We start from the raw sequence: 16,356 nt of genomic DNA, 5'->3' as shown, positions 1-16,356 counted from the left end.
TTGAAATGGGCCAGAAGGCAGGTATTATCCTAATTTGTTGCATGGTGTCATCATGTACTGGAAGAAAGGACTGAACTATAAATGAGGTGTTTCAGTCTGTAAGAAAAAATAACTCCTTCTGTAATCGTGATGGTAAGTTTGGCTCTTTTCAAAGACACGGTTCATTTAGCTTGGCTCCCTTAGAAGAGTGGACCAAATTTCATTTAATATCACTTAGCTTCTATTTTAGCCTAATATAGCATAATGGTATGACTCTAATCTTTCCTCACTTGTGATTGGCTGCATTGTGTGCCCATCAATATAAAGTCCTGCCCCTTCTCATTCGCTACAAAGAATCAGCACTTCAGAACCAGTAGGCCACAGCTCGCCCATAAACAAACCTTTGTCTGCTTTCACAGATAGTGTGGTTTGTTTGGAGTAGTGTGAATGTGCATTCACACCCTGGTGCAAACAAAAGAAGCAAACTCCGGTCTGCTTAAAAAAGGGGTCTTAGTTCACTTGCAAGTGAACCCTGGTATGGTTTGCTTGCAGTGTGAAAACAAATGGGCCAACGAGTGAACCAAAGAAAGGAAGTGATAGAGCGCTTTGTAGCATAACATGCTGGACAACTTGCTGCCTCTGCTGCTGCTCATACTAGACAGATTCTGGTGACATATCATTAGGTTTGCTCCATTGTTTACTTGAGGTGGATGATCCTTTTTGTAATCCTGGCCAATCAGTGAGACAGATTTTCATCTTTCTTCTTGGTCAGTGGTTTTTTGGGTAATATTGCCCCTAGTCAACAGTTGTAACTTTGTCATTGTCCAGACGGTTAAGCCCATATGAGTAAAGTGCAGAGCATAAGCAAAGCAAACCAAACAAAGGTGTGAAAGTTTCCAAAATTCCCCGTCTCATTGAAACAAGACCCTCAGAGTATCCAGGTATGAATGTACCCATAGAGCTGCCTCGTTCATGAACCACACGTCTCTCTTTAATGAACTCTGGGCTTTGTAACTTTGCCGGCCTTTTGACAAGTTTCAGTTGTGATAACGCAGAAAGTGAGGGCAAAAAGCTTAAAAAAAACAAAAAAACAAACAAAAAAAAACCCCTAAAACATAATATGACCTCTTTATTGTTGGTGTTCTGCATGCCTGGGGTCTTGCCTGCTGATAGGGGTGCAGAAAATTCACAGTTGAGCCAATATGTCTAGTAGGGAAAATTTATAATTTGTTTGTGAGGAAAAAAGTCATAAATAAAGAGATTTACAAATATTGTTTATGTCAGCTGCCTTGTTGCTTTTAAAATCAAAATATTGGATTGTTTTTGGGAAAGTAAACACATGCACCACTGCTTTATAAAATAATAGAATGAAGGAAAAATGGATTTATGAGACTTTCAGAACCAAGAAGATACCTCAGCCGGATCAAAAGACTTAGAAACCTTGCAGGAGCTTTTGCGGTGGAGATTTGAAAATAACTCTCTGAAACAAGCAAATAGGGGGCATCCTGACATGACAGCATGGAAAGCGAAAGCAGAGAAAAGATGTGAGCGTTAAAGAGAGGGAGACAGCCTGACAAATATCGTGCATTTGTCTGTTTATAGTTGTTTTCATTAGCATTACCTTTTCCTTTCTTTGCGACACATTTCACTTTTGTTTTCATATAGGGCTTATTATCAAAGCAGGTTGAGGCTAATTATGAAAGGACAGAATGTAGAGCTGCCTTTTTCTGCCACTATTTCCTATTGATTTGCTTTAAACAAAGTTTTTTTGTTAAGCCATAAATCAATGTAATGGCTTATAAATGCTTAAAAATAGCATTTTAAAAGAAACAACTATTATATGCTGCAGAAACACGTGTATAAAGATGGATATCTGGGTAGAAAGGACATGAAATAATGCACCAGAAGAAAAGAACAACAGGTCATGTAAATCATGCAGTACCTAGAAAGGCTCTATGTGGGAGAGAGAGAGAGAGAGAGAGAGAGAGAGAGAGAGAGGGAATTTTTTTCTCGACATCAGCTAATAGGAGGGAGTAGTGTGTGTGCATTTGTGTGTTGTGGGAGGAGCCTGGGAGGAGTGTGTGTATGTGTGTCTGCGTGATAGGGGGAGGGGAAAGGGAGTGAGAGGATTTGTGGCATGTAGTTAGTCAGCTGTCATTAGATGCAGATAACACACACACAAACAGACACACACTGGTAGGAATAATCTCGGAGAAGAGACGGGAAATCCAAACTATACGTGAGACTGTGACATGTGTGTGTGTCTGTGTGCATGCGTGTGTTGACAGTGTGAAACGCAGCGTGTCCACCCGGCCCGACGTGAGATGTTTGGCCAGCTCTGGGCCGGGTATGGACTGCTTCAATCAGAGCAAAGGTGAGTTACAATCCAAATCTGTTTTATTCTGTTTCACTCTGGTCTGGCCAGAGATTTAGAGGCACACTCTGGAAAGTTCTGCCACCAAATATTTGAGCAACATGTAATTTAAAGTTTGTAATGTATTTTTATTTTTCCACATTTCTCAACTAATAATACAACAACAAACTAAGCTAACATCAAGCTATGTTAAAGTATGGAGAAAATGTTAATGAGCTTTTAGATTTTTAGGGTTAACTTACAGTCTTAGCAAACCATAACGAGTTTGATGCTCGCTGTAGGTGTGACTGTCAGCTCAGCCTCGGACTTTGAGCTATCATGCATTGTTATTGTGGTTTTGACACTGTGTGCGTGTTTGTGTGCATGCGTGTTGCGAGGGGAGTGGTTATGAATGACTGTCCACATGCAGAGTGCACAGTCAGCAGGCCTGAAGCTGCTCTGTCACCTGAGTTCAAACCACCTAACTCTTTACTCAGTTTGCTCCAAAAAAACAACTGTTGCTGGAACCTTTCCAGAGAGCGGCGGGTTCACACAATGTTTGGCGAGTAATTCAGGGCAACATCTCTTTACCAAAAGGTTTAACTTTGACAGTGGTAATAGTTTAAAATTTTGAAATAGTGTACTTTTTAAAAAGGTGACTTGAACCTCTTTAATGCATATATATAAGTTAAATGATAACTTATTTACAGACTAGACATCATCTCTCTGTTTGAGAGAATAAGAAACATTGTGATTGAATATTTTTCTCTTAACCAATCAGAAGGAAGAAAGAACGTTTTGTGAAGTCACTGAACTGTGACTGTATGTTAATTTTCACACTTAAACTCGCTGCTACTGCATTTCAGTCAATCAGTGAGCTGTAGGTGGATTTTGACCTTCTAGCCAGCAGGACAATGTGAAACTCCAGCTGTTATCTCTCAGTTGTTTTGCCTTGTCTTTGCCTGTCTTTGTGTTTTGTTCATTTTTGTATTTATTGTGAATTTTAAGTAGAATTGCATTGTTGGTAATGTGAAATAGTCTGCTCATTTTTTTATATTCAATGATATCTTAAAAATGGGCAAACATAATTGGAAATATGAGGTTAAAAACTGAGTATATACCATCTAAAGGAGCTTAAAAGTCATTATTTGGTATAGAACATCTTCAATAACCATTTTAAATGGGGTTTTTTCCATCCTATCTTACAAGTAGAAGATTTTATGTTCAATCACAGAACTTGATGTCTTCATGTTAAGTACAACAAGCTTTATGGGCCAGTTTTGGGAACAGTTTCATTTTCGCTGTGGGCACATAATTCATGTTATGTTTCACCTTAATTCTGATGGCATACATCTGTACTTGCCTGTTAAAGCCACCGCTTCTCAGACGTAGAGTGATTGACATGCCTACCTGGATGATAATTATTTTTCAGTGCAGTAAGTTTTCTTGTCATTTCTTAAAGTAGCCTTCAGGAATTGTTCTCCAGGCTTCTTGAAGGCTTTTCCAAAGCTCTTCTTTGGATGTTTGTGCCTTTTTGTCCCGTTTTCTGCCCAGATTATCCCACACTGTCTCGTTAATGTTGAGGTCTGGAGAGGATTCATCCCTCATTGAGACCTGTTGTCACTGATGTTCAGTGCAATAATTGTGTTATTTGGCAAACCTCAGTCTTTTTTCCCAATTGCCTTCCTTAAAAATCTCTTCTTGGCAATCAATCAATGATCAACTTAAGGTCCAGATACATCTCTCAGGTCCTGCGTCAGGTCTTTGCTGAACAACTAGCCTTATGGAAAACACTGTTAATACAACGATACTATTTTATGTCTGACAAACTGACTAACCATTGGCATTTTACGCTGGTGCACCGGAAGAAAGTGAAATAAATTGTGTCTTTACAACAGGCTGCAAATACAAAAGAACTGCAAGATGCAATTTAAAACAGGTTCTTCACAAAATTGTTTGTTACATGTAGACACAACACTGGTTCATCTTTTGATTTCGGAGCCTTTTATATGCTTAATTGATTCAAGCAGTTTTAAGTGACTTAATAAAGACAAGCATGTTCCTCTGAAAAATGGCCATGCAAGGACTGGACTGGAGAAAGACTGAATATCAAAGAAAAACTTTGAAAGACCTTTAGAAAGCCCGGAGAGCTATTGCTCAAGATGACTTTAAATGATTACAAGAAGTCTGGCTTCTTGGAAACAAAATATTACAAAATGATAGGTGGCTTAATACTTTTACAAAGTTCTGTTTGTCACATACTGCAACTTAAAACACATTTTGAGCTCTCCTTTTATCTTAACTTGTCAGACTGTATTTCCAGCCATATTGGCAGTGTCGAGCCACCAGCCCAGTGTTGGGAAATAAGTCAGAAGTTCATGCCCAGATTATACTTGCCGTTGCAGTCACTACAGAGTCAACACAAGACGGCAAGAGTCTCTGACTATGAACAAAGCCTTTCTCTCCTTTGCTCTGTCTCTTTGTGTTTCCTGTGTGCTCCCTCATGCGTGGATGTTAGATAATTTTGCATGTTTAAATGTTTGACTTGGGTCACACATTCTCAGCTATATGCTTGATTTCCTCCACTGCAATGTGTTTGATGTTTAGCTTCTCTTTTTGTTCCACTTAAATTTCCTTTAAACAAGATGGGGACAGTTTTTGTGAATGTCATTCTGAAAATGATCAATAGGTTTGCATTTGCAAATTCTCTGTATAAGGAAGCATTTGGTGTCTGTTTTATCATCAGCCATGCCTGGCCATATAGAAGAGCATTGGTTTTGTTTAATTTGGTCTTTCTTTAGTGTGTATTTGTGCTCACAACCAAGTTAGCATCCGGGCAGGCATGTTCAATGATATTGATTCCTGTTTATAATCAATCAGTCTCTCATATTACATGAAACAGGACATGTAGAGTGACAAACAGCTGCTGGCCGAGTAGCCTCCAAACAAAGCAACCATCAACAGTGTGGTCAGAGTCAGTCTTTTTATTGTGGTTTCATTTATCATATGATTTTATTAGTTTTCCCTAATACACCTTAAAATCAAGCAGTTTATTGCCTCGGTTTCTGTGATACAGCTAAGTTCCTCAGTAAGGTGCTCTCCTCCTTGTTTTCTTCTTTGTTTCCAAAGAAGCAATCTGGATTAGGAACATTATTTTACTTGGTTTTAACAGATGTCTGTAGATGCTGACACTAAAGATGGAAAAGCAGAAGGAACAACGGTGGCTCTGGTGACCCTAAATTATGCTATTATTCAAATATCAATTAGTCTTATCTATTTAAATGTAGTGGGGTTGGCTGTTCAGTCCAAATGCAGAGTGTTGGTTAAAGTGGGTCAATTTGTACAGCTTGGATTTTATAGGTAGTCACTTCTCAGCACACATGCATGCATTTGCTTTCCATTTCAGCACACCAGTGTCAGGAATTTTTGTAAACTCTGGTCATTCAGTTAAAAAAAAAGGTGTTGACTGCCTGACAAAGATATAATAGTGTGTGTGGCCCTCAGGATGGACTTGTATTGTAACTGTGGATCAACTGTGGAAATTTTTTAGAGCTGTGATTTTTGCTTTTTTGCATGAAGGTCGGATAGACACAACACTGTAAAAGTTCTGTCTCTTGACTAATAAAATACATAAAAAATGGTAGTTTTGAAGTTACAAATTAACAGTAAGACAAAACAGTAAGTGTTGATCGAAATGGTAAAATGTAAAAAAAAAATTCAATTTTCACAAGAGTGGAAGACGGAAATGGCAAAAACAAATCTGTTATGATGTAGGGGTCATGTTTGTCTTGTGACTGATCACATAAACAATCCTCTGTTTCTGACTCTAGAGAATAAACATTGCTGATACTCGCTCACAATAAACAACTCCAACATAGTTATAAAGAACTGAGATCTCCTCTTCCCCCGTTTTCCTAAATGCCTGAAGTGTTTTCTCTACTATCCTTATGCTTACACCATCACCAGTTGATGACATTAGGCAGCCTGATGCATATTTTCTATTGACATTTAGATTGTCTTTACAACTGAATAAACATGGATCTAGTTTTTTCTTTCATGAGAAGTGAAGTAAAACTGCTCTGGAACTCAAAGTTAGATGAACTGATTGTTTTAGTGTCTGAAAGTTTCAGAAAGATTTAGTATTTGGATGTTATAAGAGGCCATTAAACAATACTAAATGCGGTGTAATTTATCAGTAAATCTTTATCATTTTAAAGTACACTGAACAATTCCTGAATTTTAGAAGATATTCTGGTCCATTCACATGCTTGAAGCTACTTGCGGAATTATTTTTGGTCATTTAAGTCATTAAATCACATTTTGAAGTGTAATTCTCTAAAGTTATAGTGCTTTTGCTATGTCTTTATGCATGGGAAGTAACATTACTATAAGATCAAATCAAGCTCCACCAAGAGGTTTGATTTTAAGCACATGATTATTTGACTAATTCCAAGTGATATTTAATGATAGCTGATTTTGACTTGTGTTTTAGCATAAATTCTGCTTTTACCAAGGTCCCAGGAAACTATTGGCCGCACGAAGTACCAGGGAGATATTTTACCTTTCAAGGGGGCGATGGTTTGGAAACTCCTTTTAAACTAACTTGAAGAAGGTGCTGCTGCTGGGATTGTTCTAGAGCCAGTTCAGAGATGGATTAATTTTGAAACCTTCCATTAACTAGTTTGCTTTCAAATATAAAGCTAGGTCCTTATCACATTTGTTTTTCTTTCTTTTTTTTTCAGTATATTGCAGGGAGACACTTTTTGTGTGATTCGACAAACAGTCATGCCAGTCAAGGTGCACAGATGCTTTTTGCAACATCTGTAGGTGTTTGCAGACAATGAGGAGTATAGTAATGACCTTGGTGCAAACAGAATTCAAACATGATTTCGAGTGGGATCTTAAAATACTTACTAGTGATATTGAAACACCTGACAGCATTGTTAACATTTAGTTTCAAGTGAAAAGTGGTCATTGTGAATACCATGCAAAGTGGAACAGCATTCTGTAAAGCCAACTGGTGATAATAAAATATGAAATGGTCAGATAATGATAGCATCCACTATTCATGGCATTTCCTTAGACCAGCAAGGAGTTGGTGCTACTTAAGCACCAGCTTTCCATACAGAGAGCTGAAACCGTAAATATCTTCTTCCAAGCTGTGAGCCCAGGCTCCAAAAAAGCTTTTTAACTTGTTATTTTCAGTCTATTAAAACAGCAACTTTTTATCATTCACCATTCAGACACTGGTCACCACTTCATTCAAACATGCCCACAGCAGGTGGTGATCAGTTGACAGCTCCGCCCCTCTCTTCACATAAGTGTCCAAGACATGTTGCCGCAAGTCCGATGATACAACAACAAAGTCAAACTGTGGCCTAAAGTGTCCAGGTGCCAAGTGCACATGTGGAAACACTTATACCTGAATATGGTGTTCGTTATGGGCATTCCATGACGAGCATAGAAGTCCAGTAATAAAACACCACTCAGATTCAGATCAGGGGGGCTGTTCCACTCAATCACGCCTCTGCATGTCTAAACTTTGTAGTTTAGACATGCAGCAACAACACAGAGCCACAACAAGAGACATCGTTTTCCTACACATTAGCTAACCAGATGCCACAATTCTTGGAGAACACATTCAGCACTTAAAACCACAGGAAACCTTTTAGTTCAATAGATGTACATGAACTAAAATTAAGGAAATATGGGAATTTTGGCAAAGTTTCCAAGAAAAAACTGCACTTTGTTTTATTTTATTTCAAACACAAAATGTGCATTTCTTCTCATTTCTTGTCATTTCTTATCATCTTGTCATAAAATTGTTTCCTTTTGGCAAATATGTGGGCTTTGTAGCTTAACATCCCGCTTTGTATTTGAGCTCTATAGATTTTGTTAGATCAGTTAAACATTTCTTTGAAAGTCTCTATTTAGCTTGGGAATCTTTGTTGAGTCAGCTCTCATGAGCCTTAACTTGTCCAAAAAAAAAAAAAAAAAAATCAGCCATCAAAGTCTCCTTCCACTTCCATCCCTCATTTGCAGGTGGCCAAACATAGCCTCACAGCTTGTAACACCTGGGATGTTCATAAAGAGACTGGATGTACTGAGTTGGACACGCCAACGCCTATAGATGCACAAACACACAAACAAACTGTGTGTATATGTTGCAGGCCCTTATGTGTGGGAGAAGCCTCTGCTCCTAATCCAGCCTCAGCAGGGTATTAAATCTACTTTACTGTATGTTTGTGTGTGATGGGAGGGTTTGCTGGCTTTTACACTGCAGCCTTAACAGAAGCTTAGACACAAGAGGGAGGAGGGTCCCTCCTCCCAGTCACCGCTGTCAAACCCACTGCTGTACAAATTCTAAAGTGATCCTCATGGCTGTTATTTGGTGCATTGTTTCCTCACGAAAGACTTTGCTGCATGTGTGTACTTGTCTTCTTCATGTAACTGCACTTAATGACTGGTTTAAAGAAAAGTTAATTATCCCCTTTGATTGTTTTATTCAATTGTGGAGGAGGTAGTCAGATCCTTTATGAAGTATGAGTGCCAGGACAGAAATGGGGAAAAGACCTCCATGAACCAACTCCCTTAAGATAAGAAGCATGTGGGTAACAGCAACTAAATATAGTTAAATTAAAAAGGGGGCAGGGGGGGAGACACAGATTTATGACAGACTCCCTTAAGATAAGAAGCATGTGGGTAACAGCAACTAAATATAGTTAAATTAAAAAGAAAAAAAAAAAACAAAAAAAACACAGATTTACGATCTCTGATTGATCTGTTGTAATGTGACATCTTTAAATGATTAAAACTGAAGCAGTATGGTTTTATAAATGCCAGAGGTTTAATTACTTTTGCTACTCTTTTAGACAGTGTGGGAGCCAGAAAATTTTTATAGTGGTGGGCATCCCTCTCATTGGAGTGATTCAGAGACGGAAGGTTTTATAGCTCTATGTTACCCAGTGGTGCTTGTATATATGTCTCACATTGAGCAGAAACTTGCATAGAGGCCTACTACTAAGCAAGTGTTATTTGTTACTTCCGGGCTACTGTGGTGCACCATGGTGGAGGTGCAATTAAGACAACCTGCAGCATTTGCTTGTGTTAACAAGGAATGAAAGAATAATCTTCAACCCAGTAACACCAGATGTTTACTTTTTATACCAAGGATGGGCATTTTATTTAAATATACAGTACCAGTCAAAGGTTTGGACACACTTTTCAATTAAATCCAGTGGGAAAGTATGTCCAAACCCTTTACTGGCAGAGTACCTTTAAAATTCTTAAAACATTTTTCAAATGCCCCCTATCCCCTACCCCCACAACAGGTGTAACATGTGAGGCTAACATTATGCTGCTAGTATTATCATGTATATATGCACTCACAGAAAATACAGTGCTCCTTCAGAAGTACAAAGAATTGTCACTAGGGTGGTACTCTCAAAGGCACCACCAACAGTGGGTACTAATTTGCACCTTGCAGTTTGTACCTTTAATTAAAGATGAGTATTGTTAAATTATAGTGCAAGATGGCCCCCAGTGGTTCAATACTAAACATTATAAGGTACAAAACTGCAACTGTTACTTTTTCATTTAGTCTCCAGTGTTCAGTAGCCATGGAGAGCACATTTTAGAGGTTGTCAGCTGTATGTCGCCCTGTCGTGTCTTTGGTCTGTAGAACACCCTGTTGTGACAGTTACATATGACTCCATTGTAAACCCAGACACTAGTCACAATCGATGAATCTGGGGTGAGAGACTGCTTCTCAAAAGTTGCTACCTGTTCACCTACAGAAGTGCTTTTCAGACTTTTTGATGTTTTGGGAATTCATGACCCCTATTCAGATTTGTAAGTGGTTCATTGTGTGATGTATCAAATGAGTCATTTTACTGCCATCATCTTAATGTAAGGCTTGGAAATGGTTGGAATCTTCATAAATAAGGAGAATAAAGTAGTTTTGGTGGATTATGTTAACAGCTGTGACAAAGCATCCATATGCCAACAATCAGCTTCTCTCGTCAAGACGGGGCCAAATTCGAATTTTTAAAATAGCACCAGTAATAACTTTCTTTATGACACCCAATGATAAAAAAAATTAATTCTGAATGTAATGCTTGAAAAATATCAGAGACTTCATAAATAAGGAGAATAAAGTGGATTATGTTCATTGCTGTAACAAAGCAACTACATTCCGAAAATAAGCTTCTCACGGAGATTACGCCAAATTAGGATTTCTACTATGGCATTAGTAATAACTTTGTTGCTTATTCATTAATGTATTAAAAAAATAACATTAATCCCACAAGTTAATATCTTTGCATTAATGTCTTCATTTAGATTTTTAATAAAAATCTAAATTTTATTTGAACGTATGCTATATTTTTCTTTTCTTTTAAAATGATCTGGCAACCCACTGAACTAGTCTTCGGACCCCCAGTTTGGGAAAGGCAGACCCACAGTACCACCATACTGTTTTTGATGGTTTTTCTTGACGAGGCTGTAAACTCGGGCTCAACAAATCCCATCAAACTTTAAAAACCTTAAAACTGATGGAAGCAATTTGCTTTGCTGCCATATTTTGTCTTTGGTTCTGCAGGTTTTTTGTATTTACACTCCATTGCCATCAAATCTCACTGCGCCACACTTTCTGTACCAGAATCTAACAATTGTGAAGCATTCTTGGTTAAAGCGTGGCAATTGCACATAGAGATGATAGTTACATAATTTATTACAATTGAAAAAACTATTAAACAAAAATCAATACTCATCCCTATGTGACACAGCCATAATCCATCCAAACTTTGCTTAAAATTCTTTTGTTCACAATCTGACACATATCTTCTGCCCCCAGTGGATTAATTTTGATATTTTGCAGTTGAAAACGATCATTAATGAATCATTTTAAAGATGCCTGCCTCAACTTGTTATCCAAATGGTTGGGACATAATTTTTGTCACAACTTGTTTAGCAGTGTATGAAATCTTCAATGATAACCAAGTTATTAGCATCATTGCTAAATATCCTCAGAAAAACTCTTAAAGACTCATTGACCACAACAACAAGCTACAGTAAAGCTGCTGCTGGCTGGTTTATGCATAAACTGATGGACTCAATTCATTTCTGAGGATAAAAGCTCTGACATTTGGACAGTGAATGTGTTATCACATTAAGCATAGAAAGGTTTTTTACTACCACAGCAAAATCACATTGGCTTTATTTTTGTGCTGTCATTACATAAAATCTACCAGGTCCATTTTTTGTGTTACGTGCTCAGAACCTCAATTAGTCTTCAGGCTAAAGCCTGACAATGACTCATTACTTAAATGCACTATGGGCTGTTATTATACTTCGATGACAACTATCAGTTTGATGGTAGGTCTCTCATGGATGCCGGTGATCCTCAGATTACATCTTTCCAACTGTTTTTATCAGATGTCTCATTAAGGAGCTGTTCTCTACTAAGATACTTACCAGAAACGTGTGTGCTTTTCTATTATTAATTTAGTTATTTAGTTATTACACCTAAACTCAACCCAGCCCTCAGTTTCTATGTCTATTACCCAACCTGACCTCCATCTGGGTGTAATCTGAGAAGATGAAATGAGAACAACTCTGAACTTTTATGCTGTCCGTGTGTGTTCTGCAGCCAGTTTAGCTTAAATTAAATAATCCTTAAAAATGTTTATGTTCATTCATTGTTAAGCAAAGAATCATTCATGTTTTCCTCATAAGTAATTATTTCAAAATGAAGTAAAGAAAAAAAAAACATACCTGGGAAAATCCAGTTTCCGATTTTCCCAGAGAGCCAAAACAAAGGCACTGAGAATCCGTGGTTTCTATTGGAGACAGAGCCCACTTAAGCAGGTAGTGATCAATCCTCTGCTTTAATTTCTTAATGGCTGCATTGACCCTCTGGCCCTGTCCCTTCTCTCCAGCTCAAATTGTTTTTAAATGGCTTCAGTTTGCAAAGCTCTCAGCTCCTCTGATTGCATTAGTATCGGCCAGAACAGGGTAAAGGCTTTTGTTGAAGCTTACATTAGTGTTAATTCATTGTGTGCGTGTCTGCTGTGCCATATGTGTCTCTCTTTACATGTGTCTGCGTATGTGCTTTAAGCATTGATTTTAGATGCCTGAGTTGTGCCGGATGCAAGTCTCCAGATTTTGTGTGTGCGCATCTTTGATATTAATTGAGACCTTAACATAGGCTTTCATCAAATCCTGATGTTGCACAGTTGCACTTATGACTCCAGTGATCATGAGTTGTTGTATGCATTGCAGCCACGGAGAAACATTACAGGTTCAACTGACTTCAAATGTCATTTTCATGCATCATTTCAGGCTCCAGACTGCGGCCAAATGATCGCATGTTGCGACTAAAATGTGAGACAGGGAATTTTTCATCTACTCGCGTAATGGTCGACCAATACATTTTGCGGTCTTTTTCTTGTAGTAGTGGTCACTGAATTTATTTTGTCGCTAACAAGCTCCCCGCTTCAGTCCAGTAATGTACAGTAATGCAAATTAGCTGCTGGTTTGCCGACTCAAACTAACTTCAATAGAAGAAAAGGAGATGAACACCAACAAAGAAGACGACAACCAATGTGTATGTGAGACGAACGACCACTGTGATTGGCTTATGTGTGGAAATATTCTAGTGATTTAAATCAATCTATGATAATGTCTCTGTATGCAAATTTAATTTACAATTAAATGTTTATGAATTTGCTTAGAGTCACAATTACAGTATGGAGCTGTAACAAGCTAATGGAGAGCCCAGTTGTTGTCTAACAACTTCCTGTGATGCTTTGTAGACATATCAGAGTGTATTTAGCCTGTACAACAATTGACAATAGGCAGTATTAGCAGAGTTCATAAGATGATGGGCGTTACAGTCTCTGAACTGCAACTTTCTGTGCTACAGAAAGCAGATTTCTTCTCCTAAAGCCATGCCACCAGGCCAGCATACAGAAAGACTGGGTCACGACAAGAAGTGTTGATAGCTAGTGGGCTGGTGACGAGAGCAACTGCTTATCAAGAGCTCTCCTTCTGATATAGAAACTTCATAAAGCAAAAGCACCACTGCTTCTGTCACTTATCTAATTGTCTTATCTTACAGAGTTTTTGTAGTTTTTGTTTTTGCATAATCAGTCTTCTCTTCTCTTCTCTTCTCTTCTCTTCTCTTCTCTTCTCTTCTCTTCTCTTGTAATTAGGCCATATTTTCCTCTGTCCTCAGGCCTGATTATTCAGAGCCACAAATGCCCTACCTCCCATTTTCTTCCTGCTGTCACCCCATCCGCCCCCACTTGTATTATTTTACCCCACTTGCCAACTTGAAGTCTGTGTGAGGACGTTCCCATAAACACCAATAAACTGATACTTACTCATTTCCTCATTGCTTTTCTCTTAATGCTTCTTTTACACTCTATCCTTTCTAGCCCTTCTCTCTTTCTTACCTTGTTACTTTCTCTCTAATCTTTCTTTCTCTCCCTCTGCCTCCCTGTTGTTTTCCCTCTGGCTTATCTATCTCTTTTGCCTTCATCTGCGCAGTATCAGTCCCACTGACTGGCTGTTATGTAACAGTCAGGTGATGTGTTGGCCCGTTGAAGGGTCTTAAAGGCCTACTGTCCCATGAGATCCTGCTTCTCTCCCTCTTCTATTAGACTGTCTCGTTAGTGTGAGATTGCAGAGACAACTAAAGATATGATCCATCTGTTTTCTACAGATTTCCTTGCAGATTTGTTTATTTTTGTCCATCTAACCCTTTAGTCCACAATGAAGACTTCTGACACGCTGGTCGAGACTATATCCTTGCTAAAGCTGATTCAGATAAGGCCAGTTATTAGCTGGTGGTGGGGAGGATAAGAAGAGAACGACTATTTTTTCAGCATGGGTGCCAACTCATGCGTCTGGTTTAGGGATCCACTGGATCAGCTACACTGAAAAGCTGTCATTAAGGATGTATGTGGAAATGAGAGGTTAAAGTAACTACATTAAGCCGTTAGAATACAAATTCCTGCTCCGTATCCAATTAGAAATCCCTTCAGATTTCAATTGAATTGAATCCCTTATGTTCCTAGAAGGATATTTATCATGAAAGATGTCCCAGGGTTTATTTTATTCAGTCTAAGTATTTTATTGACAAAATCTAGTTCACTTTAGGCATCAGAACTTAAACGACACCACTGTGTTGTCACCTTTTTCAGCACTACTGTTTGTTTTATGTAAAGCACTTTGAATTGTCCTGTACATGAAATGTGCTATACAAATAAACTGCCTTGCCTTACCTTTTGGTTTTTGAACTTGTGTTTTAAAGCCTTGAGTTTGCCTATATTTGTTTTGAGCCAGAAATGATCAGAAAGACAAGGAAATAAAGAGTCATACTTAAATGTAATTTAGTTCTACAAAGTTTTATCTGAGAGCTAATATCTACTGGGCCTGTTTTGTGACATCAATAGGATTTTAATGCATGTGAGCGAGATAGTTAAGTCATGGCCATGCATTGTGCATGGGAAGTGATAACGGAACTGTGAGCAAATAAAAATAAGGGGCCAGCTTATGGCTAAAGCATACATTTACTACAATTGCGAAAATGATTAGATGTAACATGGATAAATGTGATGTAAATTTAATTTTATTATTCCCATCGTATCCATCTATCCATCCACCCACCCACCCACCATATGCCTGGTGGTCGGGTCTGTGCCTATGGGGGCCGGTTCAGCCTCAGCCCAAACAGGTCATGTGGGCCTCCCCTCCCCTCACATGGGCTCATCACCCACGAGGGACTGGTGCATTATGAACTGGGCGGTAGCCGAAGGCGAGGACCATGGCAGTCCAATCCTTGTCTGCAGATGCTGACAATGTGGAATTTCGTTCCCTAAATTATATTTTCTTCCAATGTCACTGGATGGACTTCATAAATATCTCATTCAATATGGAATTATTGACCATGAGACAACTCATTAGAAGCAGTAAATGGCACCAAAACACTTGAGAAGAAGCAGAGCCAAGTGGTCATCAGAGGTATTGCACTTTAAGCCTCTTCCACATTATTCTCTGATTAAATTGCTTATATTATTTACATTCTGTAAGTCAAACTAGCTTCTCTAATATTAGGAATGACCTTACAAATTAAACATTGTGGAAAATGCATTCCTTTTTTCACATTTGTAGAGAGTATTTGATTCGTTTCTAGGGTAAGGTATGGATTTCTTGTTTTTGTGTTTTGGCTAGATGAAGCAGTAGCTAATCCTGGGGGCTGCTGGATCATGCATGGAAGTAGCCACCCAGCTTGCCCGCCTTTCAATTTCCAGCAGTGCCTCATGATTGGTCAGATTAGTAGCTAGCTTTGACATAGATATGGATTTTTTTCAGCTCCTATTAGTCTGTATTTTGTCCCTTTTACTGTACCATATGGTACAAGTCTAGCAGCATGGGGTGGCCATATGGTGTCCTTCTCTGCCAGTGAGTGTTGATTTTAATTTCGTCCCACCTTTTTGTATTACATTCTTTTGATTCTAACAAAACACTTTTAGGATAATAGAAATATCAAAACATTTTAGCACTCAACATCATCACCCCTGTTGAAGGTTATCATAACAAAAATTAATGAAACAACAAAGATAATGTCGACGAAAATTAGCTATTACTAACTGAGGTAATTATTGTCACCCACTGTATTCCCACTGGGCCTCCCACATATTGCCTGCAGGCTCATTACAATAGTACATTGTTTTCATGAGTCATATACTCTCCCTGTCTGATAATGCACCATGCAGGTTGTGTACATCATCAGCACATTAATTCTTGAATTTCAATAATATTGTGTTTTATAATGAACATCACTGAAGAGAGGGGAGGGAGAGCACTTTCCTCTATCAGTTTTTGTTTAATTTAACTGCCAATGCTGCAAGGTCCACAGTCACTACTGTTGGACCTCATTTCAGCTGTAATGGTTGCTGCTTGAGTGTGAATTATTATAACTAAACAATGATCTCTTAAATTCTTGTCTTTTCCCTCCC

At 38.4% G+C, this 16,356-nt stretch overlaps 1 protein-coding gene across 5 annotated transcripts in view; it reads left to right on the top strand.

Moving 5' to 3' along the window:
- Positions 1-16,356, top strand: part of LOC121644308 (nuclear receptor coactivator 2-like) — a 71,167-nt gene that overhangs the window by 17,182 nt on the left and 37,629 nt on the right. Inside the window, exon 1 of one of the 5 annotated variants that reach the window (XM_041992173.1) lies at positions 2,127-2,353. The exons of the other annotated variants lie outside the window; for them this stretch is intronic. The gene's annotated coding sequence lies outside the window, so the exon portion shown is untranslated. Of the gene's footprint in view, positions 1-2,126; positions 2,354-16,356 lie in introns of those variants that run through there. 5 annotated transcript variants of the gene reach the window in all.

Source organism: Melanotaenia boesemani, chromosome 8, assembly GCF_017639745.1.
Source record: "Melanotaenia boesemani isolate fMelBoe1 chromosome 8, fMelBoe1.pri, whole genome shotgun sequence".
NCBI lineage: Eukaryota > Metazoa > Chordata > Actinopteri > Atheriniformes > Melanotaeniidae > Melanotaenia > Melanotaenia boesemani.
Note: the sequence above shows the minus strand (reverse complement) of the source record. Positions and strands in the feature narration are given on the sequence as shown.